This window comes from Balaenoptera musculus, chromosome 12 (genome assembly GCF_009873245.2).
Source record: "Balaenoptera musculus isolate JJ_BM4_2016_0621 chromosome 12, mBalMus1.pri.v3, whole genome shotgun sequence".
In the NCBI taxonomy this organism is placed as follows: domain Eukaryota; kingdom Metazoa; phylum Chordata; class Mammalia; order Artiodactyla; family Balaenopteridae; genus Balaenoptera; species Balaenoptera musculus.
The window spans coordinates 73157892-73183116 of record NC_045796.1 but is presented as its reverse complement, the minus strand read 5'-3'; the positions used below and the strand labels follow the sequence as shown (position 1 = coordinate 73183116).

The 25225-nt window shown below is 39.8% G+C and overlaps 1 protein-coding gene across 2 annotated transcripts in view; it reads left to right on the top strand.

The window, feature by feature from the left end:
* Positions 1-1690: 1690 nt before the first annotated feature.
* RIPPLY2 (ripply transcriptional repressor 2) overlaps positions 1691-25225 on the top strand; it is an 82306-nt gene continuing 58771 nt past the window's right edge. Inside the window, exon 1 of one of the 2 annotated variants that reach the window (XM_036871843.1) lies at positions 1691-1804. The gene's annotated coding sequence lies outside the window, so the exon portion shown is untranslated. Of the gene's footprint in view, positions 1805-2308; positions 2435-25225 lie in introns of those variants that run through there. The other variant, XM_036871842.1, reaches the window with a different exon arrangement.

The following is a 25225-nucleotide window of genomic DNA, read 5'->3' as shown; positions in this document are numbered from 1 at the left end:
AATATGATGGGGCTTTGGAGCTGGATGACTCGCTGCCCAGCTAGCAATGAGGACTCCAATACTGGTAGCGGTGGAGCAGAGAGCCCTTGGCTCTGGCTGTGAATTAAGATGGTTGACTGGTGGGTGGAAGGGAACTCACAAGCAGGTGTGACTTATCAGGCTCGTTGAGAAGTTGAGGAAATGGTAACTATGAAGAAAATGGCATTGGATGGGTATTACTTAACACCATTGATATACTTGGAGATAAAGAAAAGCTACAGGTTAAGAACCAGTGTTCTCACCGATAGAAAAAATAAGTTGAGATTCAGATAAATAAGGAAACACAATTCAAGCCTCACAGAGCATCTTGTATAGGTGATAACACTCTGGAAGACAAAGAAGAAGGAGGAGGAGGAAGACGAGAAGAAATTTAGAAGAGAATAAAGATTTCAGAAGAGTAAAAAAATGAGGAGTTCCCTCCATTAATACCACTTGTTTCAACAAAGCTGATTATGGTTGCTCACTCTCCTTACTAGTTTTTCTTTCCTACCATTTCTTGTGGTTTTCCAGCAGTTACTGCATCTACATTTGTGAATTTCAGCTGTGGCTGTTCAAATCCTTTCATAAATAAATGTGTCAGCTGACTTTCCTTGAGCTGTCATGATTGCTAATAACTAAGGGTGCAAAGTGATAACACAACTCTTTCGTTTATATTGGCAACACTTGAATTTTATTAATCTGAATGCATTCAATGCTGCTAATGCCAAAAGCAGAGAATATGAGCGTTTTTCTGCCTTTATCATTTTGTCACGTAGAATTAAGGCACGGAATATACATAATAAGCATTTTTTAATAGACCAAAAACTGTTTCTCAATTCCCTGATGGAGATTGAAATTCTCCTTTTCCTAAGCCTTTTCAGGATCTTTCTAAATGATTTTTAAAATGAACAGAAAGAGGTACAAACCTCCAGTTACACAATAAATAAGTCACAGGGTGTAATATACAGCATAAGGGATACGGTCGATAATATTGTAATAATTTTGTATGAGGACGGATAGTTACTAGACATTATGGTAATTGTTTCATAATTGATGCAAATGTCAAATCATTATGTAGTACACCTGAAACTAACATGATATTGTACATCAACTATATTTCAGTTTATTAAAAAATGAACAAAAAGCCAAAAGAAAAAGAAGCTGAACACCGGTATCAGAACATGGGTTTAACTAGTATCAGATAGAGATGTAAAATGACACCTGAGAGAAATATGTATTGGTTCTGCTTCCTTCATGTTTATGGATACTCCTATGTGCTTGCCATTTTAAAATAACAGGAATTAACAGATAACTAACAAGGACCTATGGTATAGCACAGGGAACTATACTCAATGCTTTGTAATAACCTATAAGGGAAAAGAATCTGAAAAAGAATATATATGTATATATATAACTGAGTCACTGTGCTGTACACCTGAAACTAACACAACGTTGTAAACCAACTATACTTCAATAAAAATAAAATAACAGAAATTATCTAAAAAAGTTTTTGTGGAAAAGAATCAGAAATATTCACTCACTCCTGAATGAAAGCCATCTCTCAGGCAGCACATGGAATCAATCTACACTGAGTGAGTTTGTTGAGGACAGTAAAAACAGCTTAGGATCTGGGATCCACGTGTTGCACATAGAATCAAGTTCTGGTGGGATCATTTTTCCGTAATGGAGGCGGCAGTATTGTTCATACACGTAAAACAAAGCTGGGAATCAAGAAAACCCGGCCAAGTCTCTTCACTTCCTGGGACCTCAGTTACCTCCCTGGCGTGTAAGTAGTTCTCAAACCTAGATGCACATTAGAATCATTCAGGAGTCTTTTAAAAAGAAAATTCTATTATCATACATTAGTTTTGCCTTTCTTTGAACTTTGTAAAATGGAAGAATACAGAATGTACACTTTTGTACCAGCTTTTTAAGTTCAGCACTATTTCTGTGAAATTATCCTTGTCATTGCATACCAGTAGTTCATCCTTTATTACTGCTGTAAAACATTCCATAGTATAAACATGTCATAAATTATTCATCCATTAACTGTTGATAGACATTTACATTGTTTCTAGTTGGGGGCTATTATACCTAATAGTGCTGTGACAATTCTGATCTGTGTCTTAGAGTAAACATGTGTACTCATTTCTTTGGGGTAGATATGTAGAATTGCTGAGTCATAGAGATATTGCATGTTTCTTTGCATGTTTCATCACCTTTCCAAAACAGTTGTTCCAAACAGCAGTGTACGAGAGTTTCAGTTGTTTCCTGCCCTCTCTGACCTACTGTATCATTAAAAAAATTTTAGCCATTCTGGCAGCTGTGTCACGATATTTCATTGTGACTTTAACTTACACTTTCCCACTGGCTATTGATATTGAGAGCTTTGTTCAAATTCTTATTGGATATTTAGGTAAGCCCTTTTTGGTTTGTTTTGTTTTGCTTTTTTACTAACCATTTCTTAAATTGAAGTATAATTTCAATGTGTGTACAGCAAAGTGATATATATATAGTTCTTTTTCAGATTCTTTTCCATTATTAGTTATCCTCTTTCATGAAGTACCTGTTCAAGATTTTCCTCATTTAAAAATTAGATTGGCTGCCTTTTCCTTATTGAGCTATAATAGTTCTTTATACATTTTGGATACAAATGCTGTGTTGGATATATGTATGGAAAAACTCCTCCGTGAACTGCCATTTCATTTGCTTTGTTGTCCTATGATAAGGACAATTTCTTGATTTAATGAAGTCTAATTTATCATTCTTGCTCTTTATGATTAGAAATGTTTTGTGTCCTGTTTAAGAATTCTTTGCCTACCTACCTCATGGCTATGAAATATTCCATGTTTTCTTCTCCCAGATTTATTATTTTAAAAGTTTTTACATGTAAATCTATAATGTATTTGAAATGAGTGTGAATTAAGGGTCAAGGTTCATTTTTTTCCCATCTGGATATTCAACCACTTATTTAAAAGATTTCTTGCATCTGTGTTCATGAGATGGATTGGGCTCTAATTTACTCTTCCTAAGATGTCCTTGTAGGTTTTATTATCTGGGTTGTGCTGGCATCACAAACAAATGGGGAAATGTTTCCTGTTTTCCTATATTCTTAAAAAGTTTGATAAATTAGTATTATTTTTTCCTTACATGTGAGAAGAATTCACCAATGAAGCCATCTGGGCACTTCCCAAATTAAAGTCCTGCTGGGTTACCATTATAGTTTTCTAGTAATTCTCTAGCCTGCTTGTGCCCACATAATTTTATTTGCTTATCTGCTCTGTTATAAAGCCATTTTAAAGCATGAAGGAAGAGTTGAATATAATTACAGAAGATTTTTAGAAAGTATTCACATAAATACCCAAGAAGGCAGTTTTAGTTATGGTTTAAAAAACTAGAAATCATGTGTCATTTCTCCAGAAAATGCCTTTAAGTAGATGAAACAGAAAAACAAACAAACAAACCAGTGTGTAGGTGTGGTAAGTGCTCTTTCCCTTTTGTACAAATTTGGATAGCTGTGTCTGTGATCTAAGGAAGTACTTGCTTATTTGTTAGATTTCTAAAAATGTGCCTTCAGTAACAGGCTGCTGGGTATTGGTAAAAATAAGCATTGTAATTAAACAAACGAAATGGCATGGCTGTTGAACCGTGAGAGTTTTGTTTCAGATGGAGATGACTGCAGTCCTGCTTAGGGGAGGAGTGGAGAATAAATAAGTAGATTGCCCAGGTTTGTCAGAAAATATCATCACTATCTGCTGTAGGAAGAAGAGGGAAAAATTACTGCTTACATTAACTTAACGATATAGTAATTGACTTGAAAAGCATTAACTAATACAGCAGGTGGTAATTTTCTACAGAGAATCTCTCTCTCCCCACTTCTCGCTCTCTCTCTCTCTCTCTCTCCCTCTCCCTCTCCCTGACAGCTTTGACCTTCTATACTTATATTTCAGCTCCTTTGACCTCCCTGGCTCCCATCTGTTCTGTCAATACAGCCTAAGTACATGGTACAAAATAAATTCCCATCTTCCACCAAAATCAAAGGAAGACTAGATAGTAAAACAATTCAAATGGGCAGAGAATAAACCAACAAAGTCAGTCTGAAGAGATGCTATGAGGATGCTTTCTGTATGGTTGAGGGGAAAGTACAGACCAGATGTAGTACTTGGCGAGGGGGCTGCATGGGGACCGAGGGGACCCTAAGAGGTGGAAAGGATCATTGGAAAAATTGGAAGAAAACACGGGAGCTTTTAGAGGAGGTTTTAGAACAGGAAGAAGTGGTTACATCATGGACGACATTGAGTTTCTGACCCAGGGATATATAATTAGTGAATATTTTATAAGCAAATTAAGTTACAGTTCGAGTGGGTTCAAGCAATGAAGTGGGTGTGACCTGGAAACAGAAGTGAAACTGTAGCTCAGAGAGAAGGGATTTCACTTTCTCATTAACCAAGGAAGCTGGGAAAAGTAGCTCTGGTTTGCAAGGAAGGTGGTTGTACAAGTGAATTAGGAGAGGGCCTCCAAAACTACCCTAAAATGCCATCACAGGTGTCAACTTATGTCAAAAGGAATGCAGTGCTACAAATTCATGCAGCTGTCACCCACCTGCCTTCTGTGGACTAAACTGATTGCGTATTCTATAGCGCTCACTGAACAACGGGCGGAAGGCACAACGGGAGAGCCTGAGAGCTCATGGTCCAAGGGGCACAGTCTCTTCAGGGGAAACATCTGATCTTCTGGAAGTTGGAGGCAGAAGGCAACCTAAGTCAAACTGCAGAAAGCCTTTTTGTAGCTGTCCTTGGCCACCGAATGTTGCCCTGACACAGCAGCCAAGACAGGGATTGTTTACCAAGCATCTAGGGGAGCCCACTGTGATTGGCTGCAAGAATTCCATGTGCAATTTCATGTCAGTGTCCTGACCTCTAGGGCAAGATTTGCAACTTTGCCTTCTTGGTAGTCTATGAATTGCTTCAGCCCAAACAGAAAACCCCGGGCCCTGATAGCACCCTCTGGAATTTTCTGTCCGATACTATGTATCTCAGCTGCTGCACTGTTAACTTGTTCCCAGCTGCACTTCAGTGGAACCTTGAAGCTTTCATCAGTCCCTTAGATGTATGGATACCCTGCCCTGCTTGCCAGTCACTGTGAAGCAGAGGCTGGCACGCTCTGCCACTGATCTTCCTTGTGCGCCTTCCTCACTGGATGACCTGAATTCACCACAGCTTCGCTTCCTTTCCAGAAATAAACCAGACATACTTTGCTCAGACTTTTGAGGTGAAATGCCTTCGGAGTCAGAGGGATATAGCTTGATCCAGGTGTTGCATGTGCCCCTTGAAGCCATCCTAGGATAAAACTCAAAACAAGGGCTCAACTCTGCCCCCCCCCCTTTCTTTCTCTCCTCGTCCATTGTAGAGACAAGAAATCTGTTGGCAGGGAGTCATGGCTGAACACCAAGTTATGCTTGAAGAATACAGTAACCGGTTTTCTGGGGGTGGGGAGAGACTGCTAATGATTCTGAGGAAGTTCCATGTTTATCAGCCCTGAACGGTAATTTTATTTATTGCAGATGGAGGAGATGATGCAGGTGAGACAGGCCAGAGGGGTCTCCAAAGGAAGTAGTCCCAAATAATATTTGTCTCTACCCTTGTTATTGACCACAGATAGTAAGATATGGAAACCTATATCAACTCTCCTCTGGTTTCTAAAGCATGACATCCAGTAAAAGTCTGCGCCCACATTGAGTTCATGAAAGCCTTGCTGATGTTCATTTTTTGCTTATCCCTGTGCACTCATAAACTCCTACTCTGATCTCTTGCTCTCTGATCACTCTCTCCTCTCTGACCACAGCAGGAAGTGAGTAAATGTTCACTGACTAGATGAGTGAGGGATTTCTGGTTAATATCAGTCAAAGGAAGTGGGGAGAGTAGAGCAGCCAAGGAAGGAAAATAGAGCATGGAAGAAAGGGCTAGAAGGCAGAGAGAGCTGACGGAAAAGGGGCTTGAGGGATGAAAGTAGATAAGGTTTTGTAAAGGGGGTTGGAGAGATCTTAAAATAGTTCCTCCTCGATGTTAAATAGGAACCCTCATTCTCTCCCTGCCTCTTCTCACCTACTGTGGGAACCAATGGTCAGACATGGAAGAAAGACCTGGGAGTTTGACTAGGACCTATGTTAGTGGGTTTGGAGAGTATTTGGGGAGGTAAACCTACCAGACTCCTGACCCCTTTTTCTTTTAGATCCTTTGTGTGTATGTGTTGATTCTGTTTTCTAAATCCTTCTCTTCTTTTCCACCCCCGTCCGTGTTCCTTAATTCTGGCCCTCACATCATTTCCTATCTTGAAACCTAGAGTGACCTTCTAACTTGTTTCCCAGGTTCCAGTAGCGCAATCCACTGCCAATGTTGCTAGCAGAGATATCTTTATAAAACACATATCTGATCGTATTACTACTGAATTAAAAATTCTTCCATGGTCCATTGTCTTCCAAACTCAGGACCCACAAGACACTTCATGGTCTAGCCCCTGCCTACCTCTTCAGTCTGACTCCTGCCAGGTGCCCAGGACCACCAAACCACTTGCAGCTCCAGGAGTTTACAGTGTGTCACTGACCCCAGTGCCTTTGCACAAATGGCTCCCTCTGCTGGGAATCCCCTGTGTTCTCCTCTTCATCAACCTCCCACTCCTATCACTCCTACTTATTCTCTTAAAATTAGCTCAGGCATCATCTCACCTAAGGAACTCCCTGGACTCCCCATCTGCTGGGGTGCCCTTTCGGAGTGCTTCTTTAGCATCGTTTACTACAGCTGTTATGACAATACCTGACAGCTGTTGCTAGCTTGCTTTTCTCTCCTCATGGACACATAGCTTCTTGAAAGCAGAGGCTGAGTCTTTCAAACCCTGTTGCCTAAAACAGTAATGGGCACATCATGAGTATTCAGCAACTACTTGAAAAAAATAAAGACACAAAGAGAGGAAGTTAAAAGAAGATTATACTAGAGAGTTGATCACTGCCTGCCTGACTCATAGCCCGTCTGCACCACGGGATCCTATTCCTCAGCCCCAGGGGATTAGAACCCTCAATGGTATGGCTCGTAAAGATGGGCTGAGCCAGTCAGATTCATTTCTTGGGGCTTCAGGGTTGGGGAATGAGAAACTGAGTGAATTAGGAAAGGAAACTGGAGCTGAAGGCATGATGTAGAGTCAAGAAATGGGCATGGTGGAAGCACAAATGAATAGTAATGAGAAGTCAGATAATAGAGGGGTGCAAACAGAACAGATGCACAAAGAAAAACAGATGTATGAGAGAGAAGTCATACAACCAGAGAGAGGGGAGGCAGACAGCCAGACTTCTGGGGTTCCTCTTACTTCTGGTGTCTACTGTATTCTAACATTAAATCTTTATGGGAATGAATCTGAATGAATTTCTGCTCCTTGTAAATAAAAGAGTCTAAACTGAAACAGGAAGAGAGGAGAGAATAGGAGAGGAAAGGAGGCGTGACACTGTGATTTTTAATAAGAAATATATATTTGGTCTTCATTGCATTTTGGGCACAGAGCTCCTAAAACCCTTGGAATTTTCTAAGTGATGAGAGCAATAAAAGTGTCTTTTGTTGTGTTAGTGAGGCGACTTCTGGGCTGCACCTAAGGATGGGGGCTGGTTGCTGGGAGAACCAACCCTGTGAAAAGAGGGTTAGAACCTCCGTCCCACACCCCTGACTGCTGGGGGAGGGGAAAGGATCTTCAGATGGAATCAGCCACCAGTGGCTAATGATTTAATCCATCATGCCTGAGTAATGAAGCCTCCATAAAAACCCAGAAGGAAGGGGTTTGAAGAGTTCCAGGTTGGTGAATATTTGTAGATTCAAGGAGAGTGGCATGCTTGGAGAAGACATGGAATCTCTGTGCCCTTTCCCCATACCTTGCCCTACTTATCTTCCATCTGGCTCTTCCTGAGTTATATCCCTTTATAAGAAACTGGTAATCTAGTAAGTAAAATAGTTCTCTGGGTTCTGTGATCCACTCTAGCAAATTAATCAAAGGAGGGGTCATTGGGACCTCTGACCTATGGTTGGTTGGTCAGAGGCACTGGTGACAACATGCACTGAAGTGGTGAGCGGGGTTGGGTGGGGGGCAGTTTTGAGGGACTGAGCCCTTAACCTGTGGGATCTGATGCTGTTTCCAGGTGGATAGTGTCAGAATTGAGTTGAATTGTAGGACACCCAGCTGGTGTCAGAGAATTGCTTGGTGGTGTGGGAAAAACTCCCACACATTGGAATTGGTGACCAGAATTATAGGAGCGAAAGAAAGGAAAAGAGGAAATAAGACTTGTTTAGACCGCCAACTTCCCTTTTCCCTAGGCTTTTCTGCTTGCTTCAGGATTTACTCCACACCAGAAAGGATCAAAGAAACCCCTCCCCCTTCCACAAGCCCAGACCCTGGGGGATCTGATCCCCACTATTTTCTTCCTCTGTGGGCTCACCCTGGTCACTGCTCTGTTGCATTGTCATTGTGAATTGTGTACAAATGAACAGAGGTTTGAGGGAATGCTGTAAATCCCTGGTGCTAACAAGAAATTAATTAAGGAAGTTAAAAATGTTAAACACTCTACTGAACTTCAGATGTAATTCATAACAGCAGAACTTCAATAGCAAAAAATAAATGCAGTCAAGAAATATTTCTGGCTTTAGGAAATTGATTACTAAATGTTTTTTAAATGGTCAAGGATTACATAGAAATGCTTTCAGAGAAAATCTGTAAAATAATAAATGAAAGACAAAGATTATTTTTTTCTAATTCTGTATCTGAACAATTGTTTTATTGTTGCAAAATTGACATTATGACCTAATGCCATAATGCCAAGAAATAGAACTCTTTTTTTAAACTATTTTATGGATTTATTTAAAGGAATATGTTGAAAGTATGTCTTACAAAGACTTTCAAACATTTTCAGATACTAGTTGGTAAAACAAGAATTAATATGATTATGTTAAACTCCAAAAACTGATAAAAGAGTGATTTGCTTGTAGTTGGAAAAATGGCTAATATTTTAACAATATTTTTAGGAAATAATTAAGAATTTATGATAAAATGTTAGATGTTGGCACAAATTCATTCATTAGCTATGTGATAGCTGCCATTGAGAGACTATCTTGGGGGGAAAAAAGTCCCTAAAGAATGTTTGTGTGGAGAGGACCAAAATTTCCAAGAAGGGTGGTTTTTGACTTGTTTAATGAGAGGAAGACTCACATTTAATTCTTGAATTAGTTCCTTATGAAAAGCAGAAGCTGGAAAAATGCTAACTAGAATGATGGGTGTGCCATGCAAAATCTAACAGATCCTTTGGGGAATTCAATATGTATATTTTTTCAGCTTTACTGAGGTATAATTGCCAAAAAAATTATAAGATATTTAAAGTGTTCATCCTGGTGATTTGATATACATACACATTGTGAAAGAATTTACACCACCTAGTTAACACATCATCACCTCACATAGCTATCTCTTTGGTTTCTTGGGGGGTAAGAACATTTAAGTTTTACTCTCTTAGCAAATTTCAATTATACAATACAGTGTTATCAACTATAGCCAGCACGTTTTACATTAGATCCTCAGGACTTATTCATCTTATAGCTGAAAGTTTGTACCCTTTTACTGACCTCTCCCTATTTCCCCCACCTCCCAGCCCCTGACAACGAATTTCTACTCTGTTTCTATGAGTTTGACTTTTTTTTAAAAAAAGATTCCACAAATAAGTGATACCATGCAGTATTTGTCTTTCTCTGTCTAGCTTATTTCACTTAGTAAAATGCCCTCAGGGCCCATCCATGATGTCCCAAATGGCAGGATTTCTTTCTTTCTCATGGCTGAATAACACTTATATATTATTATACATTGCATCTTCTTTACCTATTCATCTGTTGATGAACACTTAGGTTGTTTCCAAATGTTGACTATTGTGAATAATGTTGCAGTGAACATGGGAGTGCATATATCTCTTTGATATCCTGTTTTCATTTCCTTTGAATCTATAACCAGAAATGGAGTTGCTGGATCATATGGTAGTTCTATTTTTAATTTTTTGAGCAATCTTCATAGTGTTTTTCATAGTGGCTGCACCAACATAAATTCCCACCAATAGTGCACAAGGATTCTCTTCTCTCCATATCTTCTTCAATACTTGTTATCTCTTGTCTTCTTAATGATTACCTTTTTAATTAGGTGTGAATTGATATCCATTGTGGTTTTGATTTGCATTTCCCTAATGATTAGTGATGTTGAATACTTTTTCATGTACCTGTTTTTTATTTGTGTGTCTTCTTTGGAAAAATGTCTATTGAGTTCCTTTGCACATTTTTTAGTTGAATATTTTTTTCTTATTGAGTTGTAAGGTTCTTCGTATATTTTGGATATTTACCCCTTATCAAATATATGATTTGCAAATATTTTCTCCCATTCTGGAAGATGCTGGAAATTCAATATATTTTTTAAATACATAGTTTATTTTATTAACAAAGAAACACATTAAGGGGATACGTTCTTTTCTACAGGAGCATTTTAACTATATTATTCTTTATTAAGTAGTTTATGGCTAATGTACAGAAACCAAATTATATGTGCTATTCTTTCTTATAGAAAGTGTAAGTAGAGGACCCATTTTTGTACCAAATGCCATTAATTTCTAAATCCTAATCAGTCGTGTGCCATATAAAATTAAAAATAAATAAAAATAAAAAACAATTACTTGATCTCTTTTGAGAGGTACAAGAAATGTTTCAATCACTTATTTAAAAACTGACTAGGAAGAGGGAACATCACTACAGATCCCATGGACATTAAAAGGGTAGTAAAGGAATATTATGGACAACTCTATGCCCACAAATTTGATAACCTAGATGAAATGGACTAATTTTTTGAAAGACACAATCTGTCAAAACTCACACAAGAAGAAATAGACAATCTGAATAGGCCTATATCTATTAAAGAAATTGAACCAATAATTAATAACCTTCCAAAACAGAAAGCACCAGTCATATATGTGTTCGCTGGTGAATTCTTCCAGAAGATAAAATCAAAGAGGATACTTCCTAACCCATTCTATGAGGCCAGCATTACCCTAATACAAAAAATGAGACAAAGATGCTATAAGAAAACTACAGATCAATATCTCTCATGAACATAGACGCAAAAATCCTCAACAAAACATTAGCAAGTCAAATCGAAAAATGTATATAAAGAATTATACACCAAGTGAGATTTATCTCAGGTAAGTAAGGCTGGTTAAACATTCAAGAATGAGTTAATGTAATTCACCACATTAACAGGCTAAAGAAAAAATATCACATCATGTATCAATAGATGCAGAAAAAGCATTTGACAAAATCCAACACCGATTAAGATAAACATTCTCAGTAAACTAGGAATGGAATGGAACTTTCTCAACTTCATAAAGAAAATCTACAAACAAACAAACAAAAACCCCTCTATAGCCAACATCGTACTTTATGGTGAGACACACAAAGCTTTTCTGCTAAGATCAGAAACAAGGAAAGTATATTCCCTCTCACCACTGCTTTTCAACACGTTACTGGAAGGCTTAGCTAACATAGTAAGACAAAAAAAGGAAATTCAAAGTATATACATTGGAAAGGAAGAAATAAAACTGTTTTTGTAGATGACATGATCATCTATGTAGGAAATCTCACAGAATCAACAAAAAACTTTGAGAACTAATAAGCAATTATAGCAAGGTTGCAGGATACATTTTTCACATATACAAATTAATTGCTTCCCTGTACACCAGCAGTGTACAACTGGGTTTTGAAATTAAAAACACAATATCATTTACATTAACACCCAAAAATGAAATACTTAGGTAGAAGTCGAAGAAAATATGTGTAATATCTATATGAGGAAAAACTACAAAGCTGTGATGAAAGAAATCAAATAATTTAAATAAATGGAGAGATACTACATGTTCATGTATAGGATGATCAAAATTGTTAAGATGTCAGTTCTTCCCAACTTGATCTACAGATTTAATTAATCCCAATCAAAATCCCAAGTGATCTTGTGGATATTGACAAACGGATTCTAAAGTTTGTCAAAACCCAGTGGCAAAAAATAATGAAGAAGAACAACAAAATTCAAGGACTAACATTATCTGACTTCAAGATGTACTATAAGGCTATAGTAAACAAGACAGTGTGGTATTGGCAAAACTATGGACAAATAGATAAATCGCACAGAAGACAGAGCCCAGCAATAGGCCCACATATATATAGTCAACTGACATTTGAAAAAGGCAATGCGATGGAACAAAGATGGTCTTTTCAACAAATGGTGCTGGAACAACTGGACAGCCACATGCAAAAAACTAAGTGTAGACACAGAACTTACACCCTTCACAAAAATTAACTCAAAATAGATCATGGACCTAAATGTAAAGTGCAAAACTATAAAACTTATAGAAGTTAACTAGGAGAAAATGTAGAGACTGGGGTATGGCGATGACTTTTTATATACAACACCAAAGGCACATTCCACGAAGGAAATAATTGATAAGCTAGAATTCATTAAATTAAAAACTTCTGCTCTGTGAAAAACAACATCAAGAGAATGAGAAAACAACCCATAGACTGGGAGAAAATATTTGCAAACAACACATCTGATAAAGAACTGTTATCCAAAATATACAAAGAACTCTTAAAACTCAACAATAAGAAAATGAAAAAGCTGAGTAAAAAATGATCAAAAGAATTGAACAGACATCTCACCAAAGAAGATATACAAGTGGCAAGTAATCATATGAAAAGATGCTCAACATCATATGTCATTAGGGAAATACAAATTAACACAACATTGAGATACCACTACACATGTATTAGAATGACCCAAATCCAAAATACTGACAAGTGCTGGTGAGGATGTGGAGCAACAGGAACTCTCACTCATTGCTTGTGAGATTGTGAAGTGTGGCAATCACTCTGAAAGACCATTTAGAAGTTTCTTACAAAACTAAACACACTCTTAAGATACAGTAATTGCACTCCTTGGTGTTTACCCAAATGAATTGAAATCTTATATCCACACAAAAATCTACACATGGATGTTTATAGTAGCTTTATTCATAATTGCCAAAACTTGGAAGCAGCCAAGGTGTCCTTCAATAGGTGAATGGATAAACTGTGGTACATCCAGACAATGGATATTATTCAGCTTTAAGAAGATATGAGTTATTAAGCCATGAAAAGACATGGAGGAAGCTTAAATGCATATTACTAATTGAAAGAAGCCAACCTGAAAATGTATGTACTATGTGATTCCAACTATATTCTGGAAAAGGCAAAACTACAAAGACAGTATAAAGATTAGTGGTTGCCAAGGGTTAGCGGGGAGGGATGAAAGAATAGGCAGAGCACAGGGGATTTTTAGTGCGATGAAACTATTCTCTATGATCCTACAATTGTGGGAATGTGTCATTATACGTTTCTCAAAACCCATAGATTGTACAATACCAAAAATGAGCCCTAATGTAAACTATGGACTTTGGGTGATACTGATGTGCCGATGTAGGTTCGTCAAATGTAACAAACACATTACTCAGGTATGGGATGTTGGTAGTTGGGAAGGCTGTGTGTGTTGGGGACACGGAGTATGTGGGAATTCTCTGTATTTTTCATTCAATTTCGCTGTGAACCTAAAACTGCTCTAAAAAATAAAGTTTATCATTTCAAAACACGGACTAGAAAACTTTATTCAATAAGCATAAGAAATAGTACATTGTTTCTGTTACATGCTTTAACCAGTTCAGGGAGAAGTGACACTGTCACTATTACTAGTTCCTCCTTGCTCCATTTATTTATTTTTTTAAATTTCTATTGGAGTATAGTTGATTTACAATGTTGTGTTAGTTTCAGGTGTACAGTTATATATATACATATATCCCCTCTTTTTTAGATTCTTTCTGGCTCCATATAAAGGCCCTAACTTCCAAAACTATCTATTCTTTTCCTAGGTCTAACAGAGGGAATTTGAAGAAAACCCTGAGAAATTTTAGAAAAACAATTTTTCAGTAGACACAGTAGTTCTTCTGATTTTAATGACAAGAAACTTTTCCTTTAGAGACTCAACTAGAAAACCTCCACAGGACCAGATGAAATTCAACTACTCAACAAACCAAATCATGAGTTAATGTTAAAACATCACTGTAGTCTTTGAATCTAGTCAACATTTATTTTCTCCTGAAACTGATAGAGGCCTTTAAATAATTTGACCCAGGCCCAGTCCTAAATCATGATTTACTTGTTGATTTACATGTCCTACAAGACCTGCAAATATCCCTAACTTACTAACATTTGATTATTATTTATGTAGTCACAGAAACGCTGAGAGAATGTGTTATAATTTCATGAACTGAGTGAGAATTTCAGAAGTAGGAAAGATCTTAGGAACCATCTCATAAAATATCTCCATTTACAGGTTAGGAAACTGAGTGACAGTAAACTTAGTGACCTGACCAGTAAACTTATCATAGCTAATTAGCAGCAAAGCTGAGGCTAGAACTCAGTTCTCCATAAATAAAGAGCTCTGAGTTCACAGAATGCAAAGTGTTGGCCTCAAAAAAGAAATCAGAGAATATTTGCAGACTTATGCTTTTACCAGTTAACATTTTGAGCAATATGAATTACTAACCTGACCAAATAGAGTTAATGCACTGACTCCGACTTTCTTGGACTTGATATCATTTGCTTGCAGTAGCAATGCACTGTAACTCAAAGAAACAAGGAATTTATAGCAGGATATGACTTCAGTTTGGTCTCTCCTTAAATAGAAGCCAGCTCTATTAGAGAACAGGTGTGTTATTAGGGTAAACACACCAACTTGACACTCTGAGTATCCTCTAATGCAGTACTTAGTTCCTGACAAAGAAGTGAGGAAGTCTGCTGAATATTTAATGACATGCTGTTTTGTGTTTTCTCCTAAACCACAATGTTCAGGTAGTATTTGTTTGTCTTGAGTGATGATTCTACTTGGTGCATTATGTTCCATTTGGTATGTAATAATATACCATGTCAAAATCCTTAATGATGTGAGAGGAGGAACAAAACAAAAATGTGGTTGTTTGTGGTCCTAGAGAAGAGAAATGGTATTTTTTATCAGTGGGTAAATCAGTTTTCACAGATAGAATGCATCTTCACCGGAAACAAGCAAATAAGAAATTATTCCCCTTATTTGAGACTTCCAATGCGTCCTTTCCCTAAGATGACTCTTCCTTCAAGTTAAAGAATGTGTTTATTTCTTTCCCATCATTCAATTCATTGATTTAGCACGCCCCCCCCATCTATAATAAAGAGGATTCAAGAGCTTTTGTTAAGATGTTTTTAGATTTCTATTGGAAAACAAGGTCAAAGGCTTCCCACCTTGAACTTTATTCAAATATTTTGAATCTACCTGCATGACATTTCTTTCTCTTGCTCAGTCCTCAAACAGCTATTCTAATTTTAACTTTTCCCCTGACAGCTCTTCTATAGAAAGCATTTTGATTTTAGAACCAATACTCACTATGTGTAGCTCAAGCAGGCAGTGTATTGATTTTGTTCCCCTCTATTCCTTGCTTCTATGTAAGATAATATTGGCATTTTGAAAGTGTGTTATCACACCTCAAAAATTCAGTGCTAGATGCAAACTATTATATATGGGATGGATAAACAACAAGGCCCTACTGTATAGCACAGGGAACTATACTCAATATCCTGTGATAAGCTATAATGGAAAATAATATGAAAAAGAATATATATGTATAACTGACTCACTTTGCTGTACAGCAGAAATTAATACAACATTGTAATTCAACTATACCCCAATAAAATTTTAAAAATTCAGTGCTAATTGTAAACATTCCTTTTGTCATATTCAAGGAAACATAACATTCTTTTCCTGTGTCATAGTTCCTTATATTGCTGAACTATCAGGCTGTTCCCTGAGCATTTGTTCATTTCCATCATTTGTCCTCTTCACACGTAGGTGTAAAGCATTGATGCCAGACATGCAAATAACTTTGAAAAACCATTAGGTGGCAGAAATTGTGTATCGATTGGCCATTCTTAAAATGTATAATTTCTCCTTCCAGACACTCCTGGTTATCCTACTGCTTCTCCTTATCACTGACAAAGCTAATGCTTTACCAAAGCAGTTATTGTACATCAGTATTATATACAGAACCCATGACCCAGCAAACCAAAGCAGGAAGGAGGGGCACAGTTGTCTTATGGAAAGTGAGATAATTTACGTAGAGTGATTTGTGTTTGCAGCATAAGATAGCATAAATGTAAATCCAAGGTATTCGATGATTATTAGGTCTTGTTGAAGCAAGCGCAGTCAACTGGGAGGCGGAAGCATTTATCTCCAGCCTCAGCCCTGCCACTAACCTCTTAGGTGATTCTGGAAAACACACTGAATCCTTTTCTCTTTGTATCTATTTGAAAATTAGTCCAACATCCAACCTTTCATGTTTTTAGTAAAATGTATTTTAATTGCTTGCCTATGGATCTTTCTCGCCTATTAAAGTTTTGTTCTCAAAGATAAAGAACCACATCACGTGAATGTCTCCACTACTCATGCATAACCCTATTACTGTTACAAAGTATCGATAAATGCTAAAGGAACTTCAGCTGATAACTATATTTCACCAGTCTGGGCTTCTACTATCTTCTGGGTAGCCCCTAATTCTCCTGAGGCCTTCCTGACTTGTTTTTTTTTTTTTTTTTAATTTATTAATTTATTTATTTTTTGGCTGTGTTGGTTCTTCGTTTCTGTGCGAGGGCCCTCTCCAGTTGCGGCGAGCGGGGGCCACTCTTCATCGCGGTGCGCGGGCCTCTACTCTCACTGTCGCGGCCTCTCTTTGCGGAGCACGGCTCCGGACGCGCAGGCTCAGTAGTTGTGGCGCACGGGCTTAGTTGCTCCGTGGCATGTGGGATCTTCCCGGACCAGGGCTCGAACCCGTGTCCCCTGCATCGGCAGGCAGACTCTCAACCACTGTGCCACCAGGGAAGCCCCCTGACTTGTTTTTGATTTTGATTTTTTGGCCACACCATGCGGCTTGGAACCCAGGCATGCAGCAGTGAAAGCAGCGAGTCCTAACCACTGGACCACCAGGGAATTCCTGTCCTGACTTGTTTAAGGCCCTGGGTACAAAGCCTGGTGCCTGTTTTTCCACATCTGATTTGAAATAAGATTTGTGTAATGAAAGGAGATGGAGGATACAAAGTGCAGGGGATCATTTTACAGGCAAAACCCCTGTGGAATATCAGTTGCAGACTTATTCGGGGGAGGTGTTTTACACCACCGCTGTCAAGGTTTAAACGTATGCACGTGGATCTCCCATTGAAACGGGAGTTCCGCACGTCAGAGCCTGCCTTCTCTCCTGCTGTCAGGCAACTCACCTCCCACAGCGGGAAAACCACCACACATGCCTGAACACACTGGGTTCGTAATGCGGTTCTGGGGTGTGCTCTTGAGCGAGCGCTATTTCTAGCTGTCCATTCCTTGTGATGTAGGTTTTACCTGGGTCATAGGGTAGTGCCCGGTTGGGGCACCATGTTTAGAAAGATTCTGAGCTTCTGTCTGGGTTCAGTAGAAAAGTGTGCCCTTGTCACAGGATGTGGCAGTACATAGGCCAACTGTTTGCCCTCTCTGCTGGGTATGTCTGATATTAATAATGTCTAATATTTATTAAACACTTACTATGCCAGGCACTCCTGTAAAGCACTTTACTACTCTTAGTTCCTTTAATCCTTTCAATAATCTTCTGAGGAATGTACAAATTATTATTACCATTTTACAGATGAGGAAATGGAGGCCCTGAGGTGTTGAGTAATTTGTTCAAGACGGCATATCTATTCAGCAGCTGGTCCGTGATTTAAACACAGGTGGTCATTTTCCAGGGCTTGTCCAGACTTATTCAATGTCCAGACTTATTCGGTAAGAAGTATCTTATCTACTCTCTAACAAAGACACCAAAATTTATGAGACTACGAAGTCTCTGAAGACCTCTGCCATCCGCCATGGCCTTTCCTTAAAGGGACAAACTGATGGCCACGGGCAGGGAGACTCCAAGTCTTCCTTATAAGAGGACTTGAAATAGCATGTCTCTGACATATGAGTCTTTAAAATGCATAAACTGAGAAGTGTCATGAGACTGTGGGCTTATGGCTTTCATTGGTGTTTTTCCACTTCTTTCCCAGTAAAGACACCAGCTATGATATTACCTAACAAATGATTTTGCTTTGAATATACTTGCTTCTTTAGTAAAAGGCTCAATAAGGTGGCCTACGTTTCATTAACTCTACAACAGAACATTAGCACCTCTCAAGAGCTTGTGGGAAGGTACATAGTTGGACTTGACTTAGTGTTTGGAACACAACCAAATGCTATCATAAGGAGAAAAATGGAAAGTTTTTCAAATGAAGTGCATACCTCAGATGTGATTATATTAGGCTGTGGGCAGTGTGTGTGTGTGTGTGTGTGTGTGTGTGTGTGTGTACAGCATGGATTCTGTTTCCAGATCTTTTCTGAGAAGGGGTAGCCTCATGCAATGAAGAAAAATAATGATTTCCCTCTAAATTAGCTCCATATTGCATTGAAATACCTGATCTCTCTTGTGACAAAGTTCATCAGAACATTAATAAAATGTAAGAACCTTCATGTTCGATAAGTAGGTATGTTATTGAAGAGAAGAAGATGCCCATTGGGTTGGCAAAGTATTGTTCTATGGTAACATTTAAGAATGATATTCATGGATAGTTTTGCATTAATATAGGTGAATTCTAACCTCCACAAGAAGAAGAAGATATCCTTATCTTTGCATAAGGATAAAATTTTCTCAGTCCAGGGAACTATACTCAATATCCTGTAATAACCTATAATGGAAAAGAATCTGAAAAAGAATAAACATATATATATATAACTGAATCACTTTGCTGTACACTTGACACTAACACAAGATTGGAAATTAACTATACTTCAATAAAATTTTTTTCTCAGGCCACACCTCCAAATCCCATGTCTATTTAAAGGCACAAATTGGTACCCATTTTGAGCCCAAGGTTCCGATCATACAATGTAGGAGAAAAGCCTTTGGTGTACGGGATTTGGACGATTGGGGTTGTGAAATACCCTCATTCCCATGGATCCTCACAGGGCTTACTAGGATGACGATGAGAAAACCTTAATAGAGCTCTCCTCATTTATTTGTGCAGAAATGTAAACTTACAAACCTGTCATATTCAAAAGATAATTTTTGAGCAACTACTGTGTGCTAGCATCTGACAGATAACATTAACTGGAAATAGATGCTGAACAAGTAAATGAGTTGGTATAATTGTTTGATAACATTCATTAGTATGCTAAAGCATATTTGACAAAAAACCAGTTTAGGTGTTGGAAAAATTAATATTTAGATTTTTAGAAATACGATGAGCTTCTCCTAAGGCCATTCTTAGTGCTGAAAGAGGAAGTCATAAAAATCAGTGTAGAGCGTATTTATCATCCTGTTTGTTATGGACTAGAGTCACCTGGTTTGCCTGGTTTAGTTCATGTTGATGCCTGTTGCCTGGTTTATTTTATTGAAGTATAGTTGATTTACAATGTTCTGTTATTTTCTGGTGTACAGCAAAGTGTTTCTGTTTCGTAGATAAGTTCATTTATGTCATATTTTATTTATTTATTTATTTATTTTTAACATCTTTATTGCAGTATAGTTGCTTTACAATATTCTGTTAGTTTCTGCTGTATAACAAAGTGAATCAGCTATACGTATACATATATCCCCACATCCCCTCACTCTTGCATCTCCCTCCCACCCTCCCTATCCCACCCCTCTAGGTGATCACAAAGCACGGAGCTGATCTCCCTGTGCTATGTGGCTGCTTCCCACTAGCTATCTATTTTGCGTTTGGTAGCGTATATATGTCAATGCTACTCTCTCACTTCGTCCCAGCTTACCCTTCCCCTTCCCCGTGTCCTCAAGTCCATTCTCTACGTCTGTGTCTTTATTCCTGTCCTGACCCTAGGTTCTTCAGAACCAGTTTTTTTTTTTTTTCAGATTCCATCTATATGTCTTAGCATACGGTATTTGTTTTTCTCTTTCTGACTTACTTCACTCTGTAGGACAGACTCTAGGTCCATCCACCTCACTACAAATAACTCAATTTCGTTTCTTTTTATGGCTGAGTAATATTCCATTGTATATATGTGCCACATCTTCTTTATCCACTCATCTGTTAATGGACACTTAGGTTGCTTCCATGTCCTGGCTATTGTAAATAGTGCTGCAATGAACGTTGTGGTACATGACTCTTTTTGAATTATGGTTTTCTCAGGCTATATGCTCAGTAATGGGATTGCTGGGTCATATGGTAGTTCTATTTTTAGTTTTTAAAGGAATCTCCATACTGTTCTCCATAGTGGCTGTATCAATTTACCTTCCCACCAACAGTGCAAGAGGGTTCCCTTTTCTCCATACCCTCTCCAGCATTTATTGTTTGTAGATTTGTTGATGGTGGCCATTCTGACTGGTGTGAGGTGATACCTCATTGTAGTTTTGATTTGCATTTCTCTAATGATTAGGGATGTTGAGCATCCTTTCATGTGTTTGTTGGCAATCTGTATATCTTCTTTGGAGAAATGTCTATTTAGGTCTGCCCATTTTTGGATTGGGTTGTTTGTTTTTTTTGATATTGAGCTGCATGAGCTGCTTGTAAATTTTGGAGATTAATCCTTTGTCAGTTGCTTCATTTGCAAATATTTTCTCCCATTCTGAGGGTTGTCTTTTGGTCTTGTTTATGGTTTCCTTTGCTGTGCATAAGCTTTTAAGTTTCATTAGGTCCCATTTGTTTATTTTTATTTCTATTCCTCTAGGAGGTGGGTCAAAAAGGATCTTGCTGTGATTTATTTCAAAGAGTGTTCTGCCTATGTTTTCCTCTAAGAGTTTGATAGTGCCTGGCCTTACATTTAGGTCTTTAATCCATTTTGAGTTTATTTTTGTGTATGGTGTTAGAGAGTGTTCTAATATCATTCTTTTACATGTAGGTGTCCAGTTTTCCCAGCACCCCTTATTAAAGAGGCTGTCTTTTCTCCATTGTATATCCTTGTCTCCTTTGTCATAGATAAGTTGACCATAGGTGCGTGGGTTTATCTCTGGGCTTTCTATCCTGTTCCACTGATCTATATTTCTGTTTTTGTGCCAGTACCATACTGTCTTGCTTACTGTAGCTTTGTAGTATAGTCTGAAGTCAGGGAGGCTGATTCCTCCAGCTCCATTTTTCTTTCTCAAGATTGCTTTAGCTATTCGGGGTCCTTTGTGTCTCCATACAAATTGTGAAATTTTTTGTTCTAGTTCTGTGAAAAATGCCATTGGTAGTTTGATAGGGATTGCATTGAATCTGTAGATTGCTTTGGGTAGCATAGTCATTTTCACAATGTTGATTCTTCCAATCCAAGAACATGGTATATCTCTCCATCTGTTTGTATCATCTTTAATTTCTTTCATCAGTGTCTTATAGTTTTCTGCATACAGGTCTTTAGTCTCCTTAGGTAGGTTTAGCGTTGAGATGGAGATCTCTGGGAGAGCTCTCGTCGATTGATGTTACGGGGGGCCAGGAGGTCTCTGCTGGTCCAATGTCCTGAACTCGGCTCTGCCACCTCAGAGAGTCAGGCCCGACACTCGGCCAGCGCACCAAGATCCTGTTAGCCACACGGCTCAGAAGAAAAGGGAGAAAAGAAAGAAAGAAAAAAAATAAAACAAAGTTATTAAAATAAAAAATTTAAAAAATTATTTTAAAAAAGTAACTAAAAACATTAAAAAAAAAGAAAGCAACCAAACCAATAAACAAATCCACCAATTATAACAAGCACTAAAAACTACACTAAAATGAACATAAAAATCAGAAACTAGTCAATCTCATACAGCAAACCCCACGTCTACTGTTGCTCCCTAAGTCCACTGCCTCAATTTTGGGATGATTCATTGTCTGTTCAGGTAGTCCACAGATGCAGGGTACCTCAAGTTGATTGTGGAGATTTAATCTGCTGCTCCTGAGGCTGCTGGGAGGGATTTCCTTTTCTCTTCTTTGTTCACACAGCTCCCGGGGTTCAGCTCTGGATTTGGACCCGCCTCTGAGTGTAGGTCACCTGAGGGCGTCTGTTCTTCGCTCAGACAGGACGGGGTTAAAGGAGCAGCTGATTCGGGGGCTCTGACTCACTCAGGCCGGGGGGAGGGAAGGGTATGGATGTGGGGCGAGCCTGCGGCTACAGAGGCCAGCGTGACGTTGCACAGCCTGAGGTGTGCCATGCGTTCTCCTGGGGATGTTGTCCCTGGATCACGGGACCCTGGCAGTGGCAGGCTGCACAGGCTCCCGGGAGGGGCGGTGTGGAGAGTGACCTGTGATTGCACACAGGCTTCTTGGTGGTGGCAGCAGCAGCCTTAGCGTCTCATGCCCGTCTCTGGGGTCCGCACTGAAATCCGTGGCTCGCGCCCGTCTCTGGAGCTTGTTTAGGTGGTGCTCTTCATCCCCTCTCCTTGCGCACCCTGAAACAATGGTCTCTTGCCTCTTAGGCAGGTCCAGACCTTTTCCCGGACTCCCTCCCGGCTCGCTGTGGTGCGCTAACCCCTTCAGGCTGTGTTCACGCAGCCAACCCCAGTCCTCTCCCTGCAATCCGACCTCCGAAGCCCGAGCCTCAGCTCCCAGCCCCGCCCGCCCCAGCGGGTGAGCAGACAAGCCTCTCGGGCTGGTGAGTGCTGCTCGGCACCGATCCTCCGTGCGGAAATCTCTCCACTCTGTCCTCTGCACCCCTGTGGCTGCACTCTCCTCCGTGGCTCCGAAGCTTCCCCCCTCCGCCACCTGCAGTCTCCGCCCGTGAAGGGGCTTCCTAGTGTGTGGAAACCTTTCCTCCTTCACGGCTCCCTCCCACTGGTGCAGGTCCTGTCCCTATTCTTTTGTCTCTGTCTTTTCTTTTTTCTTCTGCCCTACCCAGGTACATGGGGAGTTTCTTGCCTTTTGGGAGGTCTGAGGTCTTCTGCCAGCCTTCAGTAGGTGTTCTGTAGGAGCAGTTCCACGTGTAGATGTATTTCTGATGTATTTGTGGGGAGGAAGGTGATCTCCACGTCTTACTCTTCCGCCATCTTGAAGGTCCTCCCCTATGTCATATTTGAGATTCCACATATAAGTGATATCATATGGCATTTGTCTTTCTCCATGTGACTTCCTTCACTTAGTATGATAATCTCTAGGTCCATCCATGTTGCTGTCCTGGTGTAGTTATTATTAGGACTCCATTTTACTTTCAGAATTGTCCTGGTTTGGATTAGACATTATGTGATTACCTTAGCATCGTCACATATTGTAACTCATACAAGCTCAGGCCTGAGACATGCAGTGACTGAGCAACATGGCTGAAGTGGTGTCCAGAAGAAAAATCAACAGGATGGGAATGGAAGGAAGAGTAAAAAATCTCAAGAAACTGTAACGCACTGAACAGGTCCAAAGTGGTGTATTTGGTTCAGAGCATGTTACACAAAATCCAGTCTGGTGGATGTGACCAGCAATAGGCAGTGCTCGAAACCAGGCATACGGTCCAGGTCTGCTTAGGACAAGACTCCGTGCGAGGGAGTGTGCATGGAGCAGCCGGCTGTGGTAGTGATGGTGGAGGCATACTGGCAGGAACTGGGCTTGTCAGGGCTCCCCGAAGTGGACTGGCTTAGGCAGAGGCCATGACCCAGACCTGGGAAGGAAGCTAGATTGCTAGCTGAGAAAACTCAGGCATAGACTTTACTGTATGTATTGGTCCGTACAGCTGGAAGTAAGAGAGAGCTGCAATGTGGTGGGTTCGTTCTGGGTCCACAACAGAAAGACCACAGATTCAATCCACCATTAGTGCTGCGTCTTGTAACCGTCAGTGTTGGCTCAAGAGCTGGGTGTGAACTTCCACTGAATGACAGGGGGAAGCCATCATTGACACTACTTATGGAAGGGGCTGGGAAAGAGCTAAGTCTCTGGGGGATAAGGAAACTTGGCACATATTAGCTCATATTAGCTGTGCCGTATTAGCTTGACACACAGTAGATGGAGTGAATGAAGGCCCACATGGTGTGAATTTTGCTACTGAGAAAACACCAACTGAAGGGAGCTGTTAATACAGATGCCAGCCAGAGTCCTGGAGGGAGATCAAGGTGTGGACCAGAAGCTCACAAATGTCAAGGTCAGGAGTACAAGCACACACAGCTGACGGAGGTGAGGGCCAGAAACCAGACTGGGTCAGAGGAGGAACAGATGGGAGCAAGGGAGGAAGGCCTGAGAGGATGGGCATGCCCACCACTGGATGACAGCGGCTGACCTTTGTGGGCCCGCAGGTGTGGGCAGCGGAGATATGTCTGCTACAGATGCAGAGTGCAGCTGGGTGGCTGGCAAAACCAAACACAGGAAGGAAGTAGCCTTGTTTTCTGAAAACTGACCCAGTTATGAAGCACGCTTTGAAAAAAGTGAGAGGGGCTAGGGTAACAGCCTGTTTTATGTCTTTTTTTTTAAAATAAATTTATTTGTTTATTTTTGGCTGCATTGGGTCTTTGTTGCTGCACGCGGGCTTTCTCTAGTTGCAGTGAGCGGGGGCTACTCTTCATTGTGGTGCGCAGACTTCTCATTGCTGTGGCTTCTCTGGTTGAGGAGCACAGGCTCTAGGTGTGCGGGCTTCAATAGTTGTGGCATATGGGCTCAGTAGTTGTGGCTCATGGGCTCTAGAGTGCAGGCTCAGTAGTTGTGACGCACGGGCTTAGTTGCTCCGCAGCATGTGGGATCTTCCCGGACCAGGGCTCGAACCCGTGTCCCCTGCATTAGCAGGAGGATTCTTAACCACTGTGCCACCAGGGAAGCCCTTATGTCAATTTAAAAAAACAGCATAATGCCAGAAAGGCTTTTCTGCCCACCCTGGTTCACGTGGTGAGATTGTAATAAAGATTCAGAGAGAGTTTAAATGTTGAAATCACTATTGCAATCATAACATTTTCTCCTATATATGATTCTTGTTCACAAAGTAAAAAGGGTTGAAAGTGTGAAGGGCATTGAATTAAAGAGAAAAGAAGAGAGAAAATGGAAGAAAACAGAAGTGATGTGGTTAAGTATCCCCCACTGTGTCCAGTTAGATGGAGAAGATGGAAGACTCA